The sequence below is a fragment of the Acanthisitta chloris genome, unplaced genomic scaffold (assembly GCF_000695815.1).
Source record: "Acanthisitta chloris isolate BGI_N310 unplaced genomic scaffold, ASM69581v1 scaffold1226, whole genome shotgun sequence".
Lineage (NCBI taxonomy): Eukaryota > Metazoa > Chordata > Aves > Passeriformes > Acanthisittidae > Acanthisitta > Acanthisitta chloris.
The window spans coordinates 100,215-106,218 of record NW_008678495.1 but is presented as its reverse complement, the minus strand read 5'-3'; positions in this window follow the sequence as shown (position 1 = coordinate 106,218).

The following is a 6,004-nucleotide window of genomic DNA, read 5'->3' as shown; positions in this document are numbered from 1 at the left end:
CCGCGCCCGGACCAAACTGCCGCTCTGAACCCGCTCGCCAATACTCACTCGCTGCTCTGATGGAGAGGAGAACACGAGACCTGTCCTTTCACGGATCGAGCCAGCGAGATTCGTCCTCCTCCTCGAACGAGACCCAGAGCGATGAATTGGTTCGGGCCTTTATTCAGAAACAAAGGACACACGAGAGCTGCGTTCTCGCTCAGTGTGACTGACCTGTCCCACCTCTGCCAGCAGCTGCAGGGGCTGCATTACATCCCATAGTGTAAGTGCTAAAAAGCTCTACAGAGAAGGATTTTTATACCTCAAATATAAAGCTGGAGCAAAGGTCAGAATCAAATTTTTAAGTTCAAGCATGTACACAATTTAAAGTGTCACTTTGTTTTGTACCCAACAAAGAAAACTCATACAAATAAAGAAATCTTTGAAACATCAAGGATAGAAGAAAAGGCAATAGAAACATTACTAGCCTGCATTTTTTTTTAAATGCCGAAGATTTAAAAGTATGAGCCACCTGGTTTGAAAACTACAGTAATGGAAGACAAACCAAAATGAATAGCAGCCCTTTAATTGCTTCAAAGAACTGTGTATCAAGACCTAAAAATGCTTCTTTGAGAGCATTTATCACTTGTTCTTTGTACAGTCTACCTGTGCTATAGACAGAATCTGTGTCCTCCAAACCAATGGGCAGTTGCTGCATGCACATGACAATACTAGGCTGAACAAATGGGGAGTTCATGGAGCATTAAGCTCAAATAATATGAACCCCTGTAACACCAGTACTCCTTATGAAACACCACAAAGACCTTTAGAAGGTCGTGCTGTCATAAGAGCCCAATGAAATGATCCCGTTTAATTTGCTTATAAAACAAGATGAGGTATTCCGCTTGCTTCTTGCTACCTGTCACTTATCCATTCCTTCTACCAGCAGAATCATTTGTGGAACACGCTGTGAAATGGACCAGGAAATTTGTCTGGCAATTGAAAATATTTTCCACAAAAAGGAAACCAGCAAGAAACCCAAAACTAACAATGCCACAAAACAAACAAACAAACTCAACCCCAATCCAGAGCTAGGAAAAATTGGAAGAGGGAAAAGAGGGGCAGAAATACTTAAATCTGTAAGGCCACTGGATGATACGAATTGTGAAATCACACTCTGGAGTTATCAAAAGAGCAGGCATATGACTTGAATGGAGTATGAGCATACATGTGTTGGTGCTTCTAGGATCTTACAACAATAGGACAACATTTGAGTTTGCTAATCAGTGAAGAACTAAGAACTGTCATTCTAAACTCTAGGCAACATAAACAGATATAAATGGGGGATTAGTTCTGATTCTGAACAGTGAAGGAAATTAAGGTCTCTAAAATAAATAGTGTCGCCTCAGGTAGTGGAATTTCATCAGTAGCACTAATTTAGGCCACTTAGGTCTAGGCTATAAACTACAACATGATACATTGCACATTGTAATTTAGAAAATGAATCCATGTACTCCAGCCAAGCACACATGTTCAAGACAGGCATCTAAATTAGCTGGAGGGACATATTACACAGGCCACGTTTGATCTGTCACGCCAAATTTCAGTGAAATTACGTGGGGTTTGTGTTTGGTTGCGGGTTTTTTTATTTACAAAGTTTCATACTCTACTTATTTAGCCGTCACTGAAAGTTACTCTACAGTACTCGAGGCATGTCAGCGAGTGCAATTTTTCACTTTAATTGTAATGGCTTCAACACTACTTCGGCTCCTCTTCCCTGGCTGCAAGGTGCGTTGGTTACAGCGCCACAGCGGCTGTACCGCGCGCCGCTGTCGCCCTCTGGCGGCAGTCCGGGGGTGGCGCGGGGCTGGCGTCGGGAAAGGGAATATCTCAATCCTATGGTCCTCGCGACAGGATGCCTAACTCCACGGTCCGTGACAGAACAGCCACGTGAAAAAAAAACCCCCACCTTGACAAGTACCGTGCGAGGTGGCATTGCTACAGGTTCGAAAGAGATTACGGGATAAACAAACCCACAGAAACTCCTCATGCGGATTTACTGCGAGTAAAGTATTACCGTGTGTGAACACCTACTAACCATAAATGCATATACCACTTAAACCTGGTTCGTTCTCTAAAGATATTGAAAACAACCGTTTATAAAGCACCTTATGTCCACTTCATTATGTCTGAAAGGCAGAACCTAGAAAGATGAAGACTTTCTCGGAATGTAAATAAAATCTATCAGCTTTGAAATAGTACATGGATTGCAGATGCAGGGAGAAATGCTGGCTCAAATGAACTGGAAATATAAGCAAAGCAGAGGGTAGAAACTAAAAAGGAGAAAATGGAGGATGTAGCGGTAATAATGTGAGGAGAAAAGAATGAATAAAAAGACATTATTTCTCAAAGATATTTTGCTTCATCACCTACATGGATTAAGGGCATATAAATTATTGGAGGTCAGATGGTATGTAGAAACTCATCAAATCTCTGTAAAATTGTTTCAGCTTGCTGGCTCCCATCATACAGCATGGGAGAAACTTCATAGCACACTGCATATTTTCTTCAAAGCAACTGGGACAGATTCTGGAATGAAATGGCTGGATGAGTGGAATCTAGCTAACTGGAACTGTATGGTCACTGTAATACCTTAGCATAGCTTCATGTTCTGACCTCTCCACCGTTCTGCCATCTGATTCCCTATCTTTTCCCTGTGTCATGTCCCAATTACCCCCACTTCTACATTCATCCTTTCATTGTCTTTGGGAAATGCATAGATCTTTTTTTTCTTATTCTTGCATTGGTTGTTCTGCAGATATGGGAGATACATGAATGAAAAGAAGTGAATGAAGGAGAAGGGCACAAAAGAAACTTCTTGTGATGTTGATGAAGATTATATCACACTGCAGTTTGGACTTCTTATGGGAAAAAATAGTTCAGTGCACTGTAGACCTAAACAAAAACAAGGCAGGAAGACAGCTGGATAACTGGTATGGCAGCCAAACCAAGTACACACACGAAGAACAGCGTGCACTCTCAGATCAAGCTTCTGATTATAATCCACTCCCTTTTCATACAGTTTACAATGTTCCAGTCTTCATTCTCATTGCACTAAGCAACAAGCCAGACAGGTAAATCACTTTGTAATGCTTTCTTAGTCAATTGAAACAGAGGTACTGTTGAGACGCTAGCACAAGAAATCCTTTTCTGTTTCAACAGTGACTTAAGAGATCCCTCACTGGATCACATTTAATTACTGTCACTACAAAATGTACTACAGGAGCACAAGAAGTTTGTTTAGTGCAATGTAAGCAGCGGGTGGGAGAGGATGGAGGAGTACCTGTTAGTCCTGTCCTAGCTACAGCAGGTCTGGGAGAAGTCTGCACAAGCTGGGAGCAACTGAGCACTCTCAGTGAGGAGACCCTGTTAGTTTGCAGTAGAGCTTAGCAAGCAGGAGGCTTTTAAGAACTGGGAAAGAGCCACACGGCCAAGTTTCTGCTGGGACAGAAACGATGATTTTTACTAGACTTCCAGGGTGGATTTTGTAGTTGTTGAATCCAGACAGCCAGGGACAAGTTGCTGGACCAAGAGGAAGCCTGGAGGAAATGACACATGGACCACAAGATAATCTGCATACAAATTAATCTATTCTTTCTTATCTTTTATATCTATTGTCTCATTCAGAATATTCTGTTTTAGAAGGTTCATCATTCTAGTTTATAATCTAGAAAATTTTACAATGCTTACAAAGCCTTTTTAGTATTCTTGGTGGGAGTGTTTAAAGAAACATCATGGACAAATCCTTTCCCTTAACCCCTGTAAGGCTGTAATCATAGTCCCACCACGAGGTTTAGGGCTGCAGTCACAGCTGGGCAGAGGACACTGCCTCAGAAACAGCTCTGTCCCCAGCACCTTTGTTAGGCTTGATGCCGAGAAAAAGCTCTCCTTAAAGAAACAGTGCAACCAATAATGTAGATCCTTACAAACACTGGAGTTATCTGACTTGCCCTTCTGCTTCTGAAGAACTAGTTTGATTCTCTTTTACATGAAAGCTCTAGATGTTTTAGTTAAATACACTTACTTCAGCTCTGTCTCTGCTTTGAGGTACATCACATGATCTAGCAATTAAGTAAGTGTTAATACTGGCAGCCCATGGGAACTTATGACTAGGAATGGAAGATTAGATATTTTTACTACCTTACTCATAACAGTTATACAAGAGGAGGTACAGAGGTTTCTGCACTCACCTGCATTGCTAGCCAGCAGACACTAGCCAGTGTCAGTGTAGAAGGAGGATAACCATGGCATTCATGGAGTGTTCATCCCACTGCTAAATCCTGACCCTCCTACACCAAGTGTGCCTAAAGCAACTCAGCTTTCTGAGGTCATGTAAACTGCTGTGCTAAGGCAATTACTTTGGTACAAGTGGAATGGCCTGGGAGCAGTTTGAACCATGGGCTTCTCACTTACCTACAATGGCAAGTTCCAGCTGGTCCAAGTATTTAACCTACTGCTCTGCTCCTGTGCAGTGCAACTCACATGTACCAACTTGACTCCTGGTGCACAGACAATGCCTGGAGAAAAAGGTCAAAGTGATGAACTACAATGGGTAGAGAACAAATTGGAACTGAAACTGGAAGAAAACAATGCACCAAATGAATTCTGTGTACAAGACTATGGAGTCTATAGGTTTCCCAACAGAACTGCACTTGTCTGATGTATGTAGTTATTTCATTGCAAGTCTTCAGTGCTTATACATTTTATATGACAAGACTCTATGTAAGTATTTTCTGATGGACATTCCTGTTCTATGAGCATTTTTCAAGTCAGGCTTAATAGATCCTACATTAAAAGAGCCATGAAAGCATTTAAGCACCAGAAAGGAGATTTGGATAAAATGTCAGAATAAAAAAATCTGACTTTTACGTACACTCTCACACTGGTATTTAGAATGCTTACATTTTCAGCAGTAAAGCTTAACATCTTTGTGGAGTTAGTCCAAAGTTCTCCAGGCATATAAAATAAAGGTTTTCTGAAATCACACATGTGATTCACAGTGCACAGGCAAAGGCAGCTTAGTCCAAACGATCATTCATAATTCTGCCCTTGCTCTTTGTTGTAGCATCTGAGCCCCTCACAGCTATTTCAGCTACTTAATTCCACACCGCCTCTCACAAACAGCAGTGTAACTATCCTCAGTAGGTTTAGTAATATAAAGAAAACACGATACATTAAAAAAAAAGATTTACAACATCAAAGGAGATAGAGAAGAGTTTCAAAACCATGCTATCTGTTTCACAGGCAGAAACCAACTACCACTTTTGCTATTTTCCTTTCCTTTATAAAAATCCCCACATGATAAAAGATTTGCCCAAGATCAGAGAGGTGCCTTGGAGAAGGACAAGAACTGTATCACTGTTTCATGTTAGTCTTAGAAAACCCCACCAAAGCCCAACAAAAAACCCCTCAAGATCAACTGGAGGGTAAGCACAGCATTATCTCCACAAGCAACTGGTTTTTTTCAATGAAAGTAATTTGTTCTGGGTTTTTTTTGGTAAAAATTTAATATGTATTTCTGGATCTCTGATCTGATCTCACATTCATTTTGCAATACTGTAATTATATGCACTTTGATGGAGTTATATCTAGCCTGCATAACCTAAAATAAATCCAGTTAAAACAAACCCAGTGTCTATTTCCTCTTTATAGCTATAGACCTATCTTTTAATTGATGATTAATACAATCATGCTTGACAAGCAATCACTCTTTGACAAGCATTATGCTTTCTTTAGTACAAAAATGGAATTCAAAAAGAATAATGGGGTAACAGACTGAATTTGAATCTTGTCTACACTGTAACCATTATGAGTTATACACCCACACAGTCTGTTCTGTCCTGTTGCAATTCTGACAACTACATACAACCAAACTACAATTTAAAAGCCTTTATCAAAGTAAAAGGTAATGTTTATTAACATGAATGAGGCATACATAATAAAAATATAAGCAGCTTAATAACAT